The sequence below is a fragment of the Phyllobates terribilis genome, unplaced genomic scaffold (genome assembly GCF_046119375.1).
Source record: "Phyllobates terribilis strain yellow unplaced genomic scaffold, ASM4611937v1 Scaffold_5__5_contigs__length_657084704, whole genome shotgun sequence".
In the NCBI taxonomy this organism is placed as follows: Eukaryota; Metazoa; Chordata; class Amphibia; order Anura; family Dendrobatidae; genus Phyllobates; species Phyllobates terribilis.
In genome coordinates this window covers 2,832,863-2,855,018 of record NW_027362765.1, presented here as the reverse complement: position 1 = coordinate 2,855,018, position 22,156 = coordinate 2,832,863, and the positions used below count along the sequence as shown (strand labels likewise).

At 44.1% G+C, this 22,156-nt stretch overlaps 1 protein-coding gene across 1 annotated transcript in view; it reads left to right on the top strand.

Moving 5' to 3' along the window:
• Positions 1–678: 678 nt before the first annotated feature.
• Positions 679–22,156, top strand: part of LOC141271702 (uncharacterized) — an 82,488-nt gene continuing 61,010 nt past the window's right edge. Inside the window, exon 1 of the mRNA XM_073681777.1 lies at positions 679–737. The gene's annotated coding sequence lies outside the window, so the exon portion shown is untranslated. The remainder of the gene's footprint in view (positions 738–22,156) is intronic.

The following is a 22,156-nucleotide window of genomic DNA, read 5'->3' as shown; positions in this document are numbered from 1 at the left end:
CTGCGCCTCAGAATAAATGTAATATTATTATCACACAGCGAAATGGTAAAGAAATCAGTGACACACCTTTGGGATAATAATTCTCAATACACCCTCAGGCCACGACCCCACTATCAGTATTTGGTCAGTATTTTTTCTCAGGAGTGGGAGCCAAAACCAGGAGTGGGTGATAAATGCAGAATTGGTGACTTGTTTCTATTATACCTTTTCTCTGATTGTTCCTCACATGGTTCTTGTGCCCACTCCTGATAAAAATACTGACCGAATACTGACCAAATACTGATAGTGGGGCCGTGGCCTTAGATGTCTTCCCTGATGGGTAGTGTCCGAAATGAGGTCACTTTAGGGGGTTGTATGTTGTCTACATCTCATACACACGCGGCTCTGCTCCGTACGCCTCGTACACACGCTGCTCCGCTCCGTACACCTCGTACACACACGGCTCCGCTCCGTACACCTCGTACACACGCGGCTCTGCTCCGTACACCTCGTACACACTTGGCTCCGCTCCGTACACCTCGTACACACACGGCTCTGTTACATCCACACTGTAAACCCCTCCTGACCCCACACATAAACTTCAGCTCATCCAGCACCATGACAACCAGCACAGCAGAGTCCTGCATCCACTGAGGCCCCTGATCATGTGACCCCTGACTCCTCCCCTCCTGTGACCTCATCACAGGTCCTGTGCGCACAGAGCAGCCATATATGTGGTAGCGGCTCTGCAGGTGGAGGTATGTGGAGATCCCCCATTACTGGGCGCAGGGGGCTGTAACCCCTTCAGCACGGAGACTCTTTTGGGGTTTTGTGTTTCCTGTAATAGTGATATAGTGATATAGTTTTTAAGGTTGAAGGAAGACTAGGTCCATCTAGTTCAACCCATAGCCTAACATGTTGATCCAGAGGAAGGCAAAAAAAAACCATGTGGCAAACACTAAGCTCCACATTGGGGAAAAAAATTCCTTCCCGACTCCATATGACAATCAGACTAGTTCCCTGGATCAACGCCCTATCAAGGAATCTAGTATATATAACCTGTAATATTATACTTTTCAAGAAAGGCATCTATGCCCTTCTTAAATTTTAACAATGAATCACTCATTACAACATCATGCGGCAGAGAGCTCCATAGTCTCACTGCTCTTACAGTAAAGAATCCGCGTCTGTGATTATGTTTAAACCTTCTTTCCTCCAGACGTAGAAGATGCCCCCTTGTCCCCGTCTCAGGCCTCAGAGTAAAAAGATCAGTAGAAAGGTCTTTGTACTGTCCCCTCATATACTTGTACATAGTAATAAGATCACCCCTAAGCCTTCTTTTTTCCACAGTAAATAACCCCAAGTGTAATAACCTGTCTTGGTATTGCAGACCCCCCAGTCCTCTAATAACCTTGGTCGCTCTTCTCTGCACCCGCTCTAGTTCAGCTATGTCTTTCTTATACACCGGAGACCAGAACTGTACACAGTATTCTAAGTGTGGTCGCACTAGTGACTTGTATAGAGGTAAAATTATGTTCTCCTCATGAGCATCTATGCTTCTTTTAATGCATCCCATTATTTTATTTGCCTTTGCAACAGCTGCCTGACACTGGCCACCAAACGTGAGCTTGTCGTCCACCAATACACCCAGGTCTTTTTCAGTTACAGTTTTGCCCAGTGTTTTACAATTAAGCATATAATTATACATTTTATTTCCTCTGCCCAAGTGCATTACCTTACATTTATCCCCATTAAAGTTCATTTGCCATTTATCAGCCCAAGCTTCTAGTTTACATAGATCCTCCTGTAATATAAAATTGTCCTCCTTTGTATTGATTACCCTGCAGAGTTTAGTGTCATCTGCAAATATTGAAATATTACTCTTTATGCCCCCTACAAGGTCATTAATAAATATGTTAAAAAGAAGGGGGCCCAATACTGACCCCTGTGGTACCCCACTGTTAACTGAGACCCAGTCTGAGTGTTTTCCATTAATAACAACCCTTTGTTTCCTATCACTGAGCCAATTCTTAACCCACACACATATATTTTCCCCTATCCCCATTGTTCTCATTTTATGTATCAACCTTTTGTGTGGAACCGTATCAAAAGCTTTTGAAAAGTCCATATACACAACATCCACTGCATTTCCTTGGTCCAGTCCCGAACTTGCCTTCTCATAAAAGCTGATCAGATTAGTTTGACAGGAACGGTCCCTCGTAAACCCATGTTGATATTGGGTCATGAGGTTATTCTTCTTCAGATACTCTATTATAGCATCTCTTAGGAAACCCTCCAGGATTTTACCCACAGTAGAGGTTAAGCTTACCGGCCTATAATTTCCAAGTTCAGTTTTTGTCCCCTTTTTGAATATTGGCACCACATTTGCTATACGCCAGTCCTGTGGTACAGACCCTGTTATTATGGAATCTTTAAAGATTAAAAATAATGGTCTATCTATGACGTTACTTAATTTCTGCAGTACTCGCGGGTGTATCCCATCTGGGCCCGGGATTTGTCAACTTTAGTGATTTTTAGACGCCGCCGTACTTCCTGCTGGGTTAAACAAGTGACATTTAATGGAGAATTTTTGTTATCACTAATAATGTTTTCTGTCATGCGATTTTCTTGTGTAAATACGGTTGAAAAAAAATCATTTAGCATATTGGCTTTTTCCTCAGCCTCATCCACCATTTCACCCAGACTATTTTTAAGGGGGCCAACACTATCATTTTTTAGTTTTTTACTATTTATATAGTTAAAGAATATTTTGGGGTTATTTTTACTTTCTCTGGCAATGATTCTCTCTGCCTCAATCTTTGCTGCCTTGATTTGTTTTTTACAGAATGTATTTAATTTTCTATATTTATTTAATGCCTCATCACTACCTACTTGCTTTAGTTCTATGAATGCTTTCTTTTTGTCACTTATTGCGCCCCTTACAGCTCTATTTAGCCATAGTGGTTTCCTCCTATTTCTAGCATGTTTATTCCCAAAGGGTATATATTGTGCACAGGTACTATTCAGGATGTTAATAAATGTCTCCCATTTTCTCTGTGTAGCTTTATGTCTCAGGATATCGTCCCAGTTTATTGCACTAAGATCATCTCTCAACCGTTGGAAATTAGCCTTCCTGAAGTGTAATGTCCTTGTAACCCCTCTACTACACATCTTATTAAAGGTTACATGAAAACATATTATTTTGTGATCACTATTACCCAAGTGACCCCCAACTCGTATATTTGATATGCGGTCTGGCCTATTGGTTAATATTAGGTCTAGCAGTGCCCCCCTTCTTGTTGGGTCCTGAACCAGTTGTGAAAGGTAATTGTCTCTCATAGTTGTCAAAAACCTATTACCTTTGCTTGAACTACATGTTTCTGTCCCCCAATGTATTTCAGGGTAGTTGAAGTCTCCCATAATAATGACTTCTCCTACATACGACCCAACTATGGAGACAGGAAGGGAGCAAACGTATTGTTCTCATAGTACAGGGCCCCTTTACTGACCCCACAGTGTAATGCCCCCATTATGCCCCTTATGCAGGATGTATGATACCCCCACACAGTGTAATGCCCCCATTATGCCCCTTATGCAGTATGTAAGTATGTATGATGCCCCCACACAGTGTAATGCCCCCATTATGCACCTCATGCAGTATGTATGATGCCCCACACAGTTTAATACCTCCATTATGCCCCTTAAGCAGGATGTATGATGCCCCCACACAGTGTAATGCCCCCATTATGCCCCTTATGCAGGATGTATTATGCCCCCACACAGTGTAATGCCCCATTATGCCCCTGTAATCATGTGATCGGATGCAAAGCACGGACAAACACAAACCCTCTAACCGTATGTTATTTTATCTACTGACAAGGGTGTTGGTCCAGACACATATAGGCCATTATACTCTGCGGTGTGAAACACATAACTACAACCATGCACAGTCATGGGTACGAGTGGCACGGCAGCAATCAGTTTATCCGGCGTTTCAGTGTACAGCACTTCACTTCTGGACATGCACACTAGGGGATGGACATTATCGGACCTCTAGCGCATGAGAAGTAGCACAGGCACAGTACATTATTGTAGACAGACTCTAATCTGTATATCCTGTGACAATTCACCTCTAGGAATGGGAATGGGTCTCCTAGACTGGGGAGGGGTTTTGGATGAAGTGGGATATTTATACATGGACACCTGGCTATTAGGCACACTATGCTGAACATCATGAATTAACACCCCTGTAACAAGCCTCCTGTTGAAGCTGTTGGGGAAACTCGTTGAGGTGGATTATTGAAACATTCTCTGTTGAGTACCCTACCCTTTCCTTTATTCATTGAGACATACAGTGCTTTGTGAAAGTATTTGGCCCCCTTGAACTTTTTTACCTTTTGCCACATTTCTGGCTTCAAACATAACAATATAAAATTCTAATTTTTGGGGGAGAATCAACAACAAGTGGGACACAATCGTGAACAAGACAATGATCTCAAGCATAAAGCAAAATCTACAATGGAATGGTTCAAAAATAAACGTATCCAGGTGTTAGAATGGCCAAGTCAAAGTCCAGACTTGAATCCAATCGAGAATCTGTGGAAAGAGCTGAAAACTGCTGTTCACAAACGCCCTCCATCCAACCTCAATGAGCTCGAGCTGTTTTGCAAGGAAGAATGGCCAAGAATTTCAGCCTCTCGATGTGCAAAACTGATAGAGACATACCCCAAGCGACTTGCAGCTGTAATCTCAGCAAAAGGTGGCGCTATAAAGTATTAACTCAAGGGGGCCAAATAATATTGCACGCCCCACTTTTCAGTTTTAAATTTGTTAAAAAAGTTTAAAATATCTTGTAAATTTCGTTCCACTTCACGATTGTGTCCCACTTGTTGTTGATTTTTCCCCTGAAAAATAGAATTTTATATCTTTATGTTTGAAGCCAGAAATGTGGCAAAAGGTAGAAAAGTTCAAGGGGGCCAAATGCTTTCACAATGCACTGTAGTGTATTTTTCTGATATATATACCAAAGTTAACTAGGGCTTCTGAGGGACACCCACTGGTGAGCAGTGGCGCCATTATTGTCCCTTAGGGTGCTAACCTCCGCAGCTAGGCAGTATCAGCTTTGTTTAGGTACAAGGCAGGGTAAGGTAGTGACTGTATCAATTATTCAGCAGCATCATTGTTTACATCTGTTTATATACAACCACAGAACCCATTGAGCTTGTAATTTTGCTAGTATATATATATTTATATAATAATGTTGTTAGTCCAGTTTTCAATACATATATGTAAAAAAGGTTTAAGATTTCATTTAGAGGGGTTTTCCCACAGTATTGCCCCCTACACACACAATATGGTACTATCCACCCCACGGCTAATGAATGAATTCTCACTGAGCCCCATTCTTGGTGCAGATACTAATGAACCCAGGACCTATGAGATATTTGCCACACAATAGTTAGCAGGGCCATATCATCCATAGTGGCAGTCCTTGCAGCCGCTATGGTGCCCATGAATTGAGAGGACTCGGCACCGAGCACGCTCTCCCTACCCATCATCACAATTTCAGTGATATCCACATTCCCATGATGGGGATACCATTGAATAAATAGTGAATCAGGGAGTTGAAAGCTCCCCAATCCGCCATACACCCTTTTCCTGTGAGTCTGCGACTCCGTGCACTGCAGGCACAATGGCGTCACTACATCACACCTGTAGTATGGAGCCTCAGTACTCACACTGCACAGACCAGAGCAGCACACCTCCGGAACAGAGTTGGTTGAGTAATGTGTGTTTTTTTTTTTTTAACCCCTTAACAACATTTGACGTACTAATACACGTCTGTGCCCTGGGACTTAAGAGCCAGACCCGTATTAGTACATCATGGCGATCGCGCGCGCACACAGGCTGTGCGGGCGCGATCGCCACCAGGTGTCAGCTGATTGTCACAGCTGACACCCGGTACTATGTGCAGGGAGTGGTCACGCACCGCTCCCAGCACATTAACCCCCGCGATGCTGCGATCGAAGTCGATCGCAGCATTGCGGCGGCAAGGGGAGTTGATCGCAGATACTCACCTCCTCTTCCGGCTTCCAGCGCTGTCTGCCGTGGCTTCCAGGATGTTGCCATGACGACCCGATGTCGTCATGACAACATCCGGGTCACCAGACAGCAGGAAGATTTTTTGGACATGCGCAGTGCATCTCCAAACAATCTTCTCCCTGTCCAGCGCTGACAGCCTGCATGGCACAGGGATGGTGCTGCATTCCTGTGCCATGCAGGCAATCAGAGAAAAAAAAGTGAAAGGCCCATAGTGGGACAAAGTAATAAAGTATAAAAACTTTCAGAAAGTGAAAAAAAAATAAAAAAAAAATTGCAAAAATATAAAAAAAAAAATAAAAAAAATAATCCACCAAAAATAAAAATATAATGTACCCATCAATAAATATTATTATAAAAAAAAAAAAAAAAAACAATAAAAGTACACATAAGTGTCTCCACCCCATATGCTTCGCGGCCAAAAAACTTTGCGGGGATTGCCTGCCATGCACGAGCGATCCCCGCATGTTTTTTTTGGGGTGTCCAATAACCGTGAAACATGCGGAGCAGGGACTCGAGCATGTCACTCGAGCACACGCTGTATATGGTGCATACCTGAGTACCCGATGCAAACTCAAGTAGCGAGCACTTGCGCTCAAGACTAATGACAACTTATTCAATATGATGACCTAATGTTATCAAATTCTGTGTCGTACCTCTGGGTTCAAAATGTTCACTATACACCTTAATAAAATCCTTGAGGGGTATAGTTTCCAAAATGGGGTCACTTGTTGGGGAGCTCCACTGTTTAGGCACATCAGGGGCTCTCCAAATGCGACATGGTGTCCGCTAACAAATTGAATGGAAAATCAGCTCAAATTGTTAGCGGACGCCATGTTGCGTTTGGAGAGCCCCTGCGTGCCTAAACATTGGAGCTCCCCCACAAGTGACCCCATTTTGGAAACTAGACCCCCCAAGGCACCTATCTAGATGCTTAGTGAGCACTTGGAACCACCAGGTGCTTCAGAAATTGAACTGAAGATGTAGTGCCATAGAAAGGAGTGTGTGGACTTTGAGACTAATATTGAGAAGTTGTACCGATGCACCTCAGCCAGTGAGGTCCTCACAAATCAACTGGGAGCTGAGAGTAGGTCTGAGGGGCCGTAGCGACACATCTCAACCTGTATGGTCCCCACAGGGGATGATGGGCCTTCCCATAATAGTTTACTGGACTGTTGTAGCTTGTAACAAATGTTATGTACTGCTACATGTAACTGTAAAGTTCCTGACTCTGCGTAATGCAGGAGAATCGTTCATAAAGTGTTGAAAAGTTTAGTTTTGAACTTTGGTCTCCCTCATTCATCTCCATACTGTTTGGTCAGGGCCTGCCAAGTACAAAAGCAGCATGCGGTCTGCAGAGTTGGAGATATGACAAATATATATGACCTCCCTACAACGCCTGGGCATGCTCATGATGAGGTTGCGGATGGTCTCCTGTGGTATCTCCTCTCAGACCTGCACTAAAGCATCCGCCAACTCCTGGACAGTCTGTGGTGCAACGTGACGTTGTTGGATGGAGCGAGCCAAGATGTCCCAGATGTGCTCAATCGGATTCAGGTCTGGGAAACGGGTGGGCCAGTCCATAGCTTCAATGCCTTCATCTTGCAGGAACTGCTGACACATTCCAGCCACATGAGGTCTGGCATTGTCCTGCATTAGGAGAAACCCAGGGCCAACCGCACCTGCATATGGTCTCACAAGGGGTCTGAGGATGTCATCTCGGTACCTAATGGCAGTCAGGCTACCTCTGGCGAGCACATGGAGGGTTGTGCGGCCCTCCAAAGAAATGCCACCCCACACCATTACTGACCCACTGCCAAACCGGTCATGCTGAAGGATGTTGCAGGCAGCAGATCGCTCTCCACGGCATCTCCAGACTCTGTCATGTCTGTCACATGTGTATAGGATAATATAATAGTATAATAAAGTTGTTGTTATGGACGTGACTTATCATCGTGCAGTGAGTCTGTTTTCCCTATAGTGATGGATATTTCTTGTTGCTAAAAATGATATTTTTTTCACGTTAATCCTTTTTGTTTAAAAAAATTTTTTATCCCCTTAACGACCGTTGATCCGCATTAAAACGGCTGTCGTTAAGGGGCCGTATTCCCTCATTGCCGTTTTAAAACTGCAATCGGGAATAAGGGAATATTGCCGCCTGGAGGTGGCAATTCCCGCAGATATCAACTGTATGTGACAGCTCACACCCTGTAGTATCGGCCCCAGACAGTTTAGGGCCGATTAAACCCTTAAATGCCGCTGTCAATTGCAACAGCAGTATTTAAGTTGTTACAAGGGGGTCACAAGACTCCCTCTGTAACCATCGGACCCCAGTGATGAGAATTGCGGGTCCCGATGGTTACCATGGTACATTGGGGTCATGTGATGACCCCAGGGTTACGTGGCCTGTGAGCTCTAGCTATAAGCTGACTATCATTCACTGCAGTACACGAGTACTGCAGTGTATGAGACCAGTGATAAAATTAAAAATTATACATGTCCCTCAGTGAAAAAAGTAAAATTAAATATGTAAAAAAGTGAAAAAAAAACCTGCACAGTAATCACGAAAAGCCGTTTCGCCATTCAAAACACAGCATTTGTGATAACAAAACTGAAAAAAAAGTACACATAATTGGTATCGCCGCATCCGGAACTGCCTGCTCTATAAAACTGTCATGTTATTTATTGCGTTTGGTGAACACCATAAAAAAAAAAAATAAAACATTGCTTTTTCATCATACTGACTCACAAAAAAGTGAATAAAAGCTATCTAAAATGGTAAAAGTGAAAATGCCTAACCGCAAAAAACAAGCCCTAATATAGCTAATTTGGCAAAAAAAAAAAAAATAGTTACAGCTCTCAGAATATGGCGATGCAAAAACAAATTCATTTTTGTAAAATATTATTTTTAGTCTGTAAAAATAGCAAAGCACAAAAAATATAAATCTGGTATTGCTTTAATTGTACAGGCCCAACGAACAGATTGGTCTGATCACTGTTACCACATGGCGCAAAAAAAAAAAGAAAAAAATACAGTATTGCTGGTTTTTGTTCATTCTATGACTGAAAAATCTACATAAAATGCAAACAAAAAATATGTGAAAATGGTGCAAAAAAAATCTGCAGCTCGTCCCGCAAATAATAAGCTGTCATACAGCTCTGTTCACCAAAAAATAAAAAAGTTACAGCTCCCAGAATATGGCAACGAAAATAACTTTTTATAAAAAAAAAAAGCATTTTTATTGTGTGATGGCAGCAAAACCTAAAAGACCCCATATAAATATGGTATTGCTGTAATCGCACTGACCAGAAGAATAAATCCACCTTATCACTTATACCACACAGAAAACGGTGCAAAAATAAAAATAAGATCTATTCTTGTACTACTGTCTTTGTTCATTCTACCTTACAAAAATCGGAATAAGGCTCAACTCAGATTTATCCTGCGCTCTCCACTGAGACCTTATGTCGGGGTTTCCGTGTAAATTCCCCAAAACCGAGATTCAGACAAAACCCCGGACGGATCCACTCACTTATGAGGCCGATGGAGTCACTTTGGACTGGTCTCTGTTCCAGCGGTCTCCCATTATTTTAGGCATCTTTTTAGCGCACAAGTGTGGGCAACCACAGATCTGTGCATGCCTAAAAAGATGGATACCACCGTAGCAGATGCGCCAAACGGAGCCCAAAGTGTCTCCATCTGCCTCGTTATGGTGGGTGGTTCTATTGGGGGTTTCGTTTGAATCACATTTTTGTGGACTTTACATGGAAACCCCGCGGTAAGTGCTCAGCGTTGAACACAAGAATGAGATCCTAGCCTTATTCTGGAAGTGATCAAAAAATGTGTCCCAAAATGTTACCAATAAAAACCCCTAATTTTTTCCCCACAAAACCAGACCCCACTCAGGTCCGTCATGTGTCATTGGAACTTAGGGGGTTCCCACGTTACTGGTAGAACAAACTCTGAAAAGAGACATGGCTATCTTCCCCCTCAAATTAAATTGTTTGGATTCTGCTCTCCCAAATCCAAATGCTCTCCTCCTTCTGAGTCCCAAAATGCCTAAACCACAATGAGCGGCCACATGTTTGGCATTGTCATAGTGAGGGGAGAGCACTTAACAGTTTATGGAGTGCGTGTCGCCAGAAGCACAAGCTGGGCACAATGTATGGGGGCACTACACTGTATAGGGGCACAGTGTGTGGGCACTAAAATGGCTGTTTTGCAATTCTCCAGAAAAAGCCTGGCGTGGATGTTACAAAATAGTCACTGCAGCCGTAGATGAATTAATTGAGAGGTGCAATTTCTACAGTGGGGTTACTTTTGTTTTCTTTCTGCTGTTCTGACACCTTTGGGGCTCTGCAAATGTCACCCACAAACTACCTTATTTTTCAGACTATAAGACGCACTTTTTCCTCCAAAATTTTGGAGGAAAGTGGGGGGTGCGTCTTATAGTCCAAACATGTATGGCTGTGGGTGATGGGGGGGGGCGGGGGAGGAGCAGCAGCGGGGGATGAGCAGCAGCGGGGGATGAGCTGGGCACAGGAAGCAGCAGCCGCCTGCTGCAGCCTACACTGTCCCTGCTGCTAAAGAAAATGAATATTCTCCTTATAAGCCAGTTCATTGTAGCCGCAGCGCGGCTTCTGCTGCCCCACTGCGGTCTATGTGCCCATTATTAAAGTCCATGAATATTGGCTACAACCCACTCCCATTGGTTATAGTGAATATTCATGGTCTTTAATAGACTTTAATAGCGGGCACACTGACCGCAGAGGGGCAGCAGGAGCCTTGCTGCGGCTGCAGTGTGCCGGCTATTGAAGAGAGTGAATGGTCACTGCTCCCCACACACACAGTCCCAACGCGGGGAGCAGTGACTATTCCGGCACAGCACTTCCCTGCCATGCGCTGCTCACACAGTGAGAATGTCTGCAGTAGTGTGGGACACAGCGCTAAAGGAGAGAGTAGGTGAGTATAATTGTTTATTTTTTTTGTGGGCAGCGTGATGGGGCTCAGAGGGTGCCATGCATACCAGGATGGAGGGATGCCAAGCATACCAGGATCAAGGAGTGCCATGCATACTAGGATGGGGGAATCAAGGGGTGCCATGCCATGCATACCAGGATGGGGGAATTAAGGGGTTCCATGCATACCAGGATGGGGATATCAAGGGGTGCCAAGCATACCAGGATAGGGGAATCAAGGGGTGCCATGCATACCAGGATCAAGGGGTGCCATGCATACAAGGATGAGGGATCAAGGGTCCCCATGTATGCCAGGATGGGGGATCAAGGGGTGACATGCATACCAGGATGGAGGATTGGGGTGCCATGGATGGGGATGAGGGCCACATACAGTACAGACCAAAGGTTTGGACACACCTCATTTAAAGATTTTTCTGTATTTTCATGACTTTGAAAATTGTACATTCACACTGAAGGCGTCAAAACTATGAATTAACACATGTGGAATTATATACTTAACAAAAAAGTGTGAAACAACTGAAAATATGTCTTATATTCTAGGTTCTTCAAAGTAGCCACCTTTTGCTTTGATGACTGCTTTGCACACTCTTGGCATTTTCTTGATGAGCTTCAAGAGGTAGTCACCGGAAATGGTTTTCACTTCACAGGTGTGCGCTGTCAGGTTTAATAAGTGGGATTTCTTGCCTTATAAATGGAGTTGGGACCATCAGTTGTGTTGTGCAGAAGTCAGGAGGATACACAGCTGATAGTCCTACTGAATAGACTGTTAGAATTTGTATTATGGCAAGAAAAAAGCAGCTAAGTAAAGAAAAACGAGTGGCCATCATTACTTTAAGAAATTAAGGTCAGTCAGTGCGAAAAATTGGGCAAACTTTGAATGTGTCCCCAAGTGCAGTTGCAAAAACCATCAAGCGCTACAAAGAAACTGACTCACATGAGGACCGCCCCAGGAAAGGAAGACCAAGAGTCACCTCTGCTTCTGAGGATAAGTTTATTCGAGTCACCAGCCTCAGAAATCGCAGGTTAACAGCAGCTCAGCTTAGAGACCAGGTCAATGCCCCACAGAGTTCTAGCAGCAGACACATCTCTACAACAACTGTTAAGAGGAGACTTTGTGCAGCAGGCCTTCATGGTAAAATAGTTGCTAGGAAACCACTGCTAAGGACAGGCAACAAGCAGAAGAGACTTGTTTGGGCTAAAGAACACAAGGAATGGACATTAGACCAGTGGAAACCTGTGCTTTGGTCTGATGAGTCCAAATTTGAGATCTTTGGTTCCAACCACCGTGTCTTTGTGCGACGCAGAAAAGGTGAACGGATGGACTCTACATGCCTGGTTCCCACCGTGAAGCATGGAGGAGGAGGTGTGATGGTGTGTGGGTGCTTTGCTGGTGACACTGTTGGGAATTTATTCAAAATTGAAGGCATACTGAACCAGCATGGCTACCACAGCATCTTGCAGCGGCATGCTATTCCATCCAGTTTGTGTTTAGTTGGACCATCATTTATTTTTCAACAGGACATTGACCCCAAACACACCTCCAGGCTGTGTAAGGGCTATTTGACCAAGAAGGAGAGTGATGGGTTGCTACGCGAGAAGACCTGGCCTCCACAGTCACCAGACCTGAACCCAATCGAGATGGTTTGGGGTGAGCTGGACCGCAGAGTGAAGGCAAAAGGGCCAACAAGTGCTAAGCATCTCTGGGAACTCCTTCAAGATTGTTGGAAGACCATTTCCGGTGACTACCTCTTGAAGCTCATCAAGAGAATGCTAAGAGTGTGCAAAGCAGTCATCAAAGCAAAAGGTGGCTACTTTGAAGAACCTAGAATATAAGACATATTTTCAGTTGTTTCACACTTTTTTGTTAAGTATATAATTCCACATGTGTTGATTCATAGTTTTGATGCCTTTAGTGTGAATGTACAATTTTCATAGTCATGAAAATACAGAAAAATCTTTAAATGAGAAGGTGTGTCCAAACTTTTGGTCTGTACTGTACTTCTGGAGTAAGCATAATATAATATACTCTGCTTATAACATTACAAAATGAGCCGAGGGAAAAACTCGAGTAAAGCAGATAAATTGAAAGACTTTACCAGAGGGGACCTCCAGGAAAATTCTCGGTTGAGGAAGGGGCCAACATCCTTGTCAAATAAAACAATGGATCAACTTAAGAGTCATGTATCTGATGAGAAGGAGGGGGGGGGGGGCATGAAGAAATGACCTTGAAGCAAGTTGCTGATCAACTCTTAGAAGCTACACTACCGTTCAAAAGTTTGGGGTCATTTAGAAATTTCATTACTTTTGAATGAAAAGCACATATTTTTTCAATGAAGCTGTAACGGGTCTGGGAGGTGGAACCTCTGAGCTACAATACAAAAGGGCAGTCCTTGTAAGGAAGCGGGTGGCTCCCAGGGAAGGTGGGCAGGTAGTCACGGCAAGTGACAGGGACAGTCTCTGGGTAGAAGGGCAGGAGGATACGGCAAATGACAGGGACAGTCTCTGGGTAGAAGGGCAGGGGGATATGGCAAGTGACAGGGACAGTCTCTAGACAGACGGGTGGTCACGGCAAGTGACGGCAGAGCCTCCAGGTAGGCTAGCAGGCAGGTAGCAGATGTGCGCTCCCAGGTGAGCGTGCAAGAGTCTCTGGACAAGCAGGTGGTCACGGCAGTGACGGCAGAGCCTTCAGGTAGGCTAGCAGGCAGGTAGCAGATGTGCGCTCCCAGATGAGCGGGCAAGAGTCTCTGGACAGGCAGGTGGTCACAGCACGTGACAGCTTAGCCTCCAGGTAGGCTAGCAGGCAGGTAGCAGATGTGCGCTCCCAGGTGAACGGGCAAGAGTCTCTGGACAGGCAGGTGGTCACAGCACGTGATGGCAGAGCCTCCAGGTAGGCTAGCAGGCAGGTAACAGGTGAGCGCTCCCAGGTGAGCGGGCAGACTGATCCATAGACAGACTGGCAGGGCTGGTAGGCAGACTGTCGGACCGCAGATAGATAAGTATCAGGCAGGTATCAAGCAGGAATCTGTCAGGTGACTGGCAGGTAACTGGTAACGGGACCTGAGGGCTGAAGCAGAGTTGAAAGGCTTTGCAACAACATTGCTCGGGCACCTCCATTTTGGAGGAGGTGCCTTATATATGGAGAGGTCCTCCGGCCATTTGCCGGGGACTCCTTAGGACGGCGCGCGCGGCCCCTTTAAGAGAGGGCGAGCGCACGCACGCCCTAAGCACAGTGGCCGGGAAGGAGCGCGCGCTGCCAGCAGAGCGGGAGGAAGACGCCGGGCACGGAGCGGAGAGGTGAGGGGAACGGCGTCCCTGCCTAGCAGGAGGCAGGGACGCCGACGCTACAGAAGCTAACATTAAATGAATCAGAAATACACTCTATACTTTGTTAATGTGGTAAATGACTATTCTAGCTGCAAACGTTTTGTTTTTATTGCAATATCTAAATAGGTGTATAGAAGCTCATTTCCAACAACCACCACTCCAGTGTTTTAATGGTACATTGTGTTTGCTAACTGTGTAAGAAGGCTAATGGATGTTTAGAAAACCCTAGAAAACCCTTGCACAAGTATGTTAGCCCAGCTGAAAACGGTTTGGCTGATTTGAGAAGCTATAAAATTTACCTTCCTTTGAGCTAGTTGAGAATCTGGAGCATTACATTTGTTTGTTTAATGAAACTCTCAAAATGGCCAAAAAAAGAGAACTTTCATGTGAAACTCGATAGTCTATACTTGTTCTTAGAAATGAAGGCTATTCCATGCGAGAAGTTGCCAAGAAACTGAAGATTTCCTACAACGGTGTGTACTACTCCCTTCAGAGGAGAGCTCAAACAGGCTCTAACCAGAGTAGAAAGAGAAGTGAGAGGCTCCGCTGTACAACTGAGCAACAAGACAAGTACATTAGAGTCTCTAGTATTAGAAATCGATGCCTCACAGCTCATCAACTGGCAGCTTCATTAAATAGTACTCGCAAAACGCCAGTGTCAATATCTACAGTGAAGAGGCGACTCCGGGATGCTGGCCTTCAGGGCAAAGTGGCCATATCTGAGACTGGCTGATAAAAGGAAAAGATTAATATGGGCAAAAGAACACAGACATTGGACAGAGGAAGATTGGAAAAAAGTTTTATGGACAGACGAATCAAGGTTTAGGTGGAAGATGCTTGAAGAGTGCCTGACGCCATCTGTCAAGCATGGTGGAGGTAATGTGATGGTCTGGGGTTGCTTTGGTGCTGGAAAGTGGGAGATTTGTACAAGGTAAATGGGATTTTGAATAAGGAAGGCTATCACTCCATTTTGCAACGCCATGCCATACCCTGTGGACAGCGCTTGATTGGAGCCAATTTCATCCTACAACCGGACAATGACCCAAAGCACACCTCCAAATTTTGCATGAACTATTTAGGGAAGAAGCAGGCAGCTGGTATTCTATCTGTAATGGAGTGGCGAGAGCAGTCACCAGATTTCAACCCCACTGAACTGTTGGAGCAGCTTGACCGTATGGTACGCAAAAAGTGCCCATCAAGCCAATCCAACTTGTGAGAGGGGCTTCAGGAAGCATGGGGGTGAAATGTCTCAAGATTACCTCAGCAAATTAACAGCTAGAATGCCAAAGGTCTGCAATGTTGTAATTGCTGTAAAGGGAGCATTCTTTGACGAAAGCAAAGTTTGAAGGAGAAAATTATTCTTTCTAATAAAAATCATTATTTCTAACCTTGTCAATGTCTGGACCATATTTTCTAATCATTTCACAAGTCATTTGATAAATAAAAGTATGAATTTTCATGGAAAGCACAAAATTGTCTGGATGGCCCCAAACTTTTGAATGGTAGTGTATATCCACTTGCAAGAACTCTCTGACCAGGAAGATAGAGGAGGTTCATTCAGATGTGGGCCTACTCCGCCAAGACATGCAAACCATGAAGAAACGTGTCACTGAGGCTGAGACAAGGGTATCAGAACTGGAAGATAAACTGCTGCCTATTGTTAACAAGTTGACCAAAGTGGCTGGCTCCATAAACGTCTGGCGCCAAAAAGCTGATGAACTAGAAAATCGAATGCAAAGAAATAATATACAAATTATTGGCCTACCAGAACGAACAGAGGGTCAGCATCCTGAAATCTATTTGGAAAATTGGCTTAAATCTACCTTAGGAGATGAATACTCCCTGGTCTTTGCTGTGGAAAGGGCCCACAGAGTTCCAGAAAATCCCCCCCCCCTCCTGGGGCCCCTCCTAGACCCCTTCTTGCTAGACTGTTGAATTCTAAGGCTAGAGATACCACCCTGAGATTGGCAAGACAAAAAGGCTCTATTAAATACAACAATTCTACAATTTCTATCTTCACTGATTTTTCCGTGGAACTACAGAAACAGAGAGCCCAATTTATGGATGTCAAGAAGAAACTTAAAGACAAAGGGATTATCTATGCAATGGCTTATCCTGCTCGTCTCCGAATTGTTTCTGGAAACTCTACTATTTTCTTTGCTACCCCGGAGGAAGCGTTGGAGTGGCTCCAGTTGCACCCAAAGCCTGGAAAAGGGTGACCGACACCCTTTATGTCGCCATTCCTATATTGAACATTGGGTTTGATTTCATTTGATGCACCTTTTTCATATGCGGGAGTTCAGACTTTGCATCGTCAAAGACAACATAATACCTCACACTGGGATCAGTGATGGTATTCCCCGAAAGGAAGCGGCATAAGAAATGTTCAAGTCTACTTCTTGTTTTGGTTGTGTTTAGGATTGTTGTTTACAAGTTGAACGCTGTCAAAGTGATCAGTTCTTTCTACTTTGTCTCCATGCAATATGATCTATTGGGTCTTACAGAGGCGATAGATCAACCTGGTGAGCCCCATAAATATGTAAATTGGGTGGAAATGATTGGATACATCATAAGGGAAATAATGATTATGAGCAGTAATAGTGCAAGGGTCTCTTGCTTCTACCCCTCATATCTATTTTCATCTTTCTTATATTAGATACATGGCGTCACAACTGAAATGTATGACATGGAATTTAAGAGGTCTGAAATCCCCTAAGAAGAGGGTTAAAGTATTCTCGCAAATCAAAACTTGCCAGCCACGTATCCTGGCTTTAGTCGAAAAACACTTCACTAGAGATTCAGCTAGTTGGCTAAATAAACCCTGGGTGCAATGGTCGTTACACTCTTACCATACAAGCTATTCAAGAGGAGTTTTGTTTTTAATCCATAAGGCCATTAGCTGGGAGGTTAGGGAGGCTCGCAGAGATTCAGAGGGAAGATTTGTTTTATAAATGCTATAATTGATTCCAGAGAGTATGTAATACTATGTATATATAACCCACCTCCTGCTAATCTAATTATTATCCAAAAGGCAGTAAGCTTCGCACTAAACTACCCGGATGCTCAGATCTTGTGTATGGGGGAATTCAACTTGATTATGGACGAAAATTTAGATAGATTGAGAATTGGTGACAACACCAGAAGGACAACAATACCATCGTCTAATTTGTTTTCAACTTATATGGTTGGATAGATTTGTGGAGATTACATCACCCCGGAACTAAAGAATACACTTGTCACTCCTCAACTAAATCTACGTTATCACGGTTAGATTATATTTTCAGTTCTAGTAATACTGCGATGTGGGTACATAGTATTGAACAAGGGGTAAGAGGGATTTCAGACCATAGCCCGGTGATACTAACGCTTAAATTTGACCAGTTACGGGACAGATCCGCATGGAAACTTAATCACTTTTGGTTAAAATTAATTTGTCCTAATGATAGAATACCGGATCAAATTGACTGTTTCATGGAAGTACATCCGTTGCCAAGGAACACTAAGATTTTTTGGGGATACACTGAAGGCATACCTTAGAGGATGCCTCTCCTCCGCTATCTCTTACATGAAGAGAACGACTGCACATGTTGATACCGAGTTTGAACATAAGTTAAAAGAAGCTGAAGTCTTATGTTTCAGACCCGTCTGATGTGAATAGAATAAACTGGCTACACTCTTATAGAATGTACACACAAAACGTTGACACTAAATCTAAACGTAAACTATTCTTCACTAGACAATCATATTTTGAATTGGAGAACCAATCAAGTAAGTTGTTGGCCTTTATGGTCCGCAAACATAATGACTCTAGTGCTATTCACAGGATTCGAACATTAGGGGGCCAGATAGTCACTGCGGCAGAAGAAATTCTAAATGGCTTTCATAACTTTTATAAATCGTTATATAAATCCCAAAGTGCCCATAATAAATTAGAATGTCTCTCTTATTTGGCAGATCTTGATTTTCCCAAATTAAATAACACACAACAATCCCTTTTGGATGCAGATATCACTTTAGAGGAAATAAATGCAGCCCTGGCAGATATGGCATTGGGTAAAGCTTCGGGCCCTGATCACCTACCACTAGAACTCAACCTTAGATATCAAAAGGGCTTGATGCAGCACCTTTTAGAGACTTTCTCAGAGGCGATGCAAAGTGGTTGCTTGTCTGATTCCTTTTATGATGCCAATATTATTGTTCTTAAAAAGGAGGGGAAGGATCCTCTGGAATGTGGATCATATCGCCCTATTTCACTATTAAATGTGGATTACAAAATTCTTACAAAAATTCTAGCCATGAAACATAATAAGGTGATACTATCAGTTGTCCACCCGAACCAAACAGGCTTTATGCCAGGAAAAAATACTTCTATTAACATTAGAAGGGTACAATCAATAACTCAATATAGCTCTCTGATACCGGGAAATGATTGGGCCTTGGCTTCACTGGATGCGGCCAAGGCTTTTGACTCGTAGGAGTGGCCGTTTTTATTTGCTTGTCTAGAGAAATTTGGTTTTGGCCCTAAATTTCGGGCCTGGATTCAAATATTGTACGCGGCCCCAAAAGCTAAGATAGTGATAAATAATATATCATCCACATCTCTTTCATTTTAAAGGGGAACCCGCCAGGGATGCCCTTTGTCTCCAGCTTTGTTCGCTCTGGCAATTGAAGCATTAGCTATAAGAATACGATCATCTGAGGATATTAGTGGAATTACAATTGCAGACAGAAGTGATAAAATTGGTTTAGATGCAGATGACATGATAATTTTTATGGACAAGGTTAAAGATACTCTTCCATATGTTATATCTACTATTGATAAATTTAGTGAATATTCGGGCCTCTTTATAAATTGGGATAAATCTTCTCTTATGTTTTTGTCGCCCACTCCAAATACTGATTTGGAAGTGTTATCTCCTTTACCTGTAGTGTCATGTTTCAAATACTTGGGAATTATGATTGTTAGAAATGATAGAGAGGACCTCTCGAGTAATATTCTCCCTTTATTAGAATATGCTAAATGCAAATTTTCCTTGTGGGGGAGATTACCGCTATCCGTGTCAGGAAGGATTAACTTAATTTAGATGATCTTACTCCCTAAATTTAATTATATATTACAACATGGTGCAGTACTGGTCCCTAAAAAATTCTTTACATCTCTTAACTCTTTGATGTCCACATTTATTTGGGGGAACTCCAGACCTAAACTCAGGTTATCTACCCTTCAAAGGCCTAAAGATATGGGAGGAGCAGCTCTGCCTGACTTCCATCTATACTATTTAGCAGGTCAGCTAAAAGCGATCCGTGGTTGGATGTCTGACTCCCAGTTACCGAATTATGAGAACCATTTGGCACACGTTTTAGGCACAGTTTGTTTATTGGGTTTTCTATAATTGAATAAAGCTTCTCCCATTAAGTTGTTACCCCTACATAGATTGGTGAGAACGGTATGGAAGCAAGCAAAGAAAAGAATTGACTTTACACATGTTATAGCTGAAATGCCTATATGGGGGAATCTGTATTTTGCGACATTAATGGAACATCCATCTGCCCCCTTTTGGATAGCTAGTGGGGTCTATTTGTTAAGAGATATTTATGAAAGATCTATACTGATGTCATTTGAACAGGTGAAAAATAAATTCAAGGTTCCAAGATCTCAATTCTTCAGGTACCTCCAACTTAGAAATGGGCTCAGATCTCACTTACAAAACTGTGAATTAAATCAAACTATTTCCTCATTTCCCTTAATAGGAATATTTAAATCTCAAGGTCCACAAGGTCTTTTATCTAGCTTATATACATATTTGCTATCAGCAGGCTTAGATTGCAACGCTTTGCCAGCAAAAAACATGGAGACTTCTAATCCCGAATAGTGGGATGAAATTTTAGAGTCCCCGTCCTTTGTCTCTCCCTCCGTTAAAAATAAGCTGATTCAGCTTTATATTGTTCATCAGTCATATCTCACACCCCTCAGACTATATCAAATGGAGCGCTCCTCTAATTCAGAATGTTTACGAAGTCATACCATGGATGCCAACTTTGTTCATTTAATCTGGGACTGCTCCATTATTAGGTCTTTCTGGCAGATGTTACCTCCTTACTATCCTCTTTAATATCCATCCCCATTCCATGTGATCCACTGATTTGCCTTTTTGGGGTAATGGAGGATGATGTCTGCGATCACTATACTAAGATTTTTTTGAGAGAAACCTTATTCTTGGCCAGGAAATTGTTGGCTCTAAGATGGATGGGCAATACACAACCAACATAGCGTTCCTGGATCGCACTGGTTAATTCAATCATTTCATTTGAAAAGATAGTATACCAAAATAGAGGTTGTCCATTAAAATTTTCCAAAATATGGAACTATTGGAATTTTTCGTGTGTTACAATCTCTACTCATGCAAAGGGTTTGAGCTGGAAAGTAAATATGTAAGGGATGTGAGAATAAATAGTAAATCACGTGTTATAAATGACAACTATTGCTTATGGGGGCAAGCATTTAGATCCATATACACTATGATGTGAGTCAATCTGAGCATGGAAAGGATAAAGACAGCACAAGTTTGATAAGTTGTGGTTGAGAGTTCAAGGTTTGGATTGTATCCTAATTGGGTAAATACTCTTTTTTTTTTCTCTTTTTTTATATATATACCGTTTTTTTCGGACCATAAGACACACTTTTTTCCCCCAGATTTGGAAGGAAAATGGGGTGCGTCTTATGGTCCGAACTTTACCAGTTGTTGTGGAGCGGGGATCGCAGGGTCCGGCGGCGGCAGTGGTGCCATGTGGCTGGAGCCAGGGTCTGTACCTGTGCTGGAGTGGCTGATGAAGCAGAGGAGCCGGGGCATGTGCCGGGCTGTGAGCAGCGTCCGGCGGTGAGACAGAAGAACGTGTGCGGCTTCCGGGAGCTACAGCGACCATTTTCCTGTAGATCATGGCTTCAGGAAGATGACCACCGGTAGCCGCACTCGCTCTTCTGCTTCAGGCTGGGCGTGAGGACACTGCTCACAGCCTGGCACAGGCCCCGGCTCCTCTGCCTCACCGCCGGACGCTGCTCACATTCCGAAATAGGCCTCGGCTCCTCTGCCTCACCGCCAGACCCGCTTTTTGCCAGGTGACAGGCCCCAGCAGGTGACTGGGCCCCAGCAGGTGACAGGGCCCCTGACTTCAGACAGGCCCCAGCAGGTGACAGGGCCCCTGACTTCAGACAGGCCCCTGCAGGCGACAGGGCCCCTAATTTCAGACTGGCCCCAGCAGGCAACAGGGCCCCTGACTTCAGACTGGGCCCCAGCAGGAGACAGGTCCCCAGCAGGAGACAGGGCCCCAGCAGGAAACAGGGCCCCAGCAGGAGACAGGGCCCCAGCAGGCGACAGGGCCCCTGACTTCAGACTGGCCCCAGCAGGTGACAGGGCCCCTGACTTCAGACTAGCCCCAACAGGTGACAGGGCCCCTAACTTCAGACTGGCCCCAGAAGGTGACAGGGCCCCTAACTTCAGACTGGCCCCAGCAGGTGACAGGGCCCCTGACTTCAGACTGGCCCCAGCAGGCGACAGGGCCCCCTGACTTCAGACTGGCCCCAGAAGGCGACAGGGCCCCTGACTTCAGACTGGCCCCAGCAGGCAACAGGGCCCCTAACTTCAGACTGGCCCCAGAAGGCAACAGGGCCCCTGACTTCAGACTGGCCCCAGCAGGCAACAGGGCCCCTAACTTCAGACTGGCCCCAGCAGGCGACAGGGACCCTAACTTCAGACTGTCCCCAGCAGGTGACAGG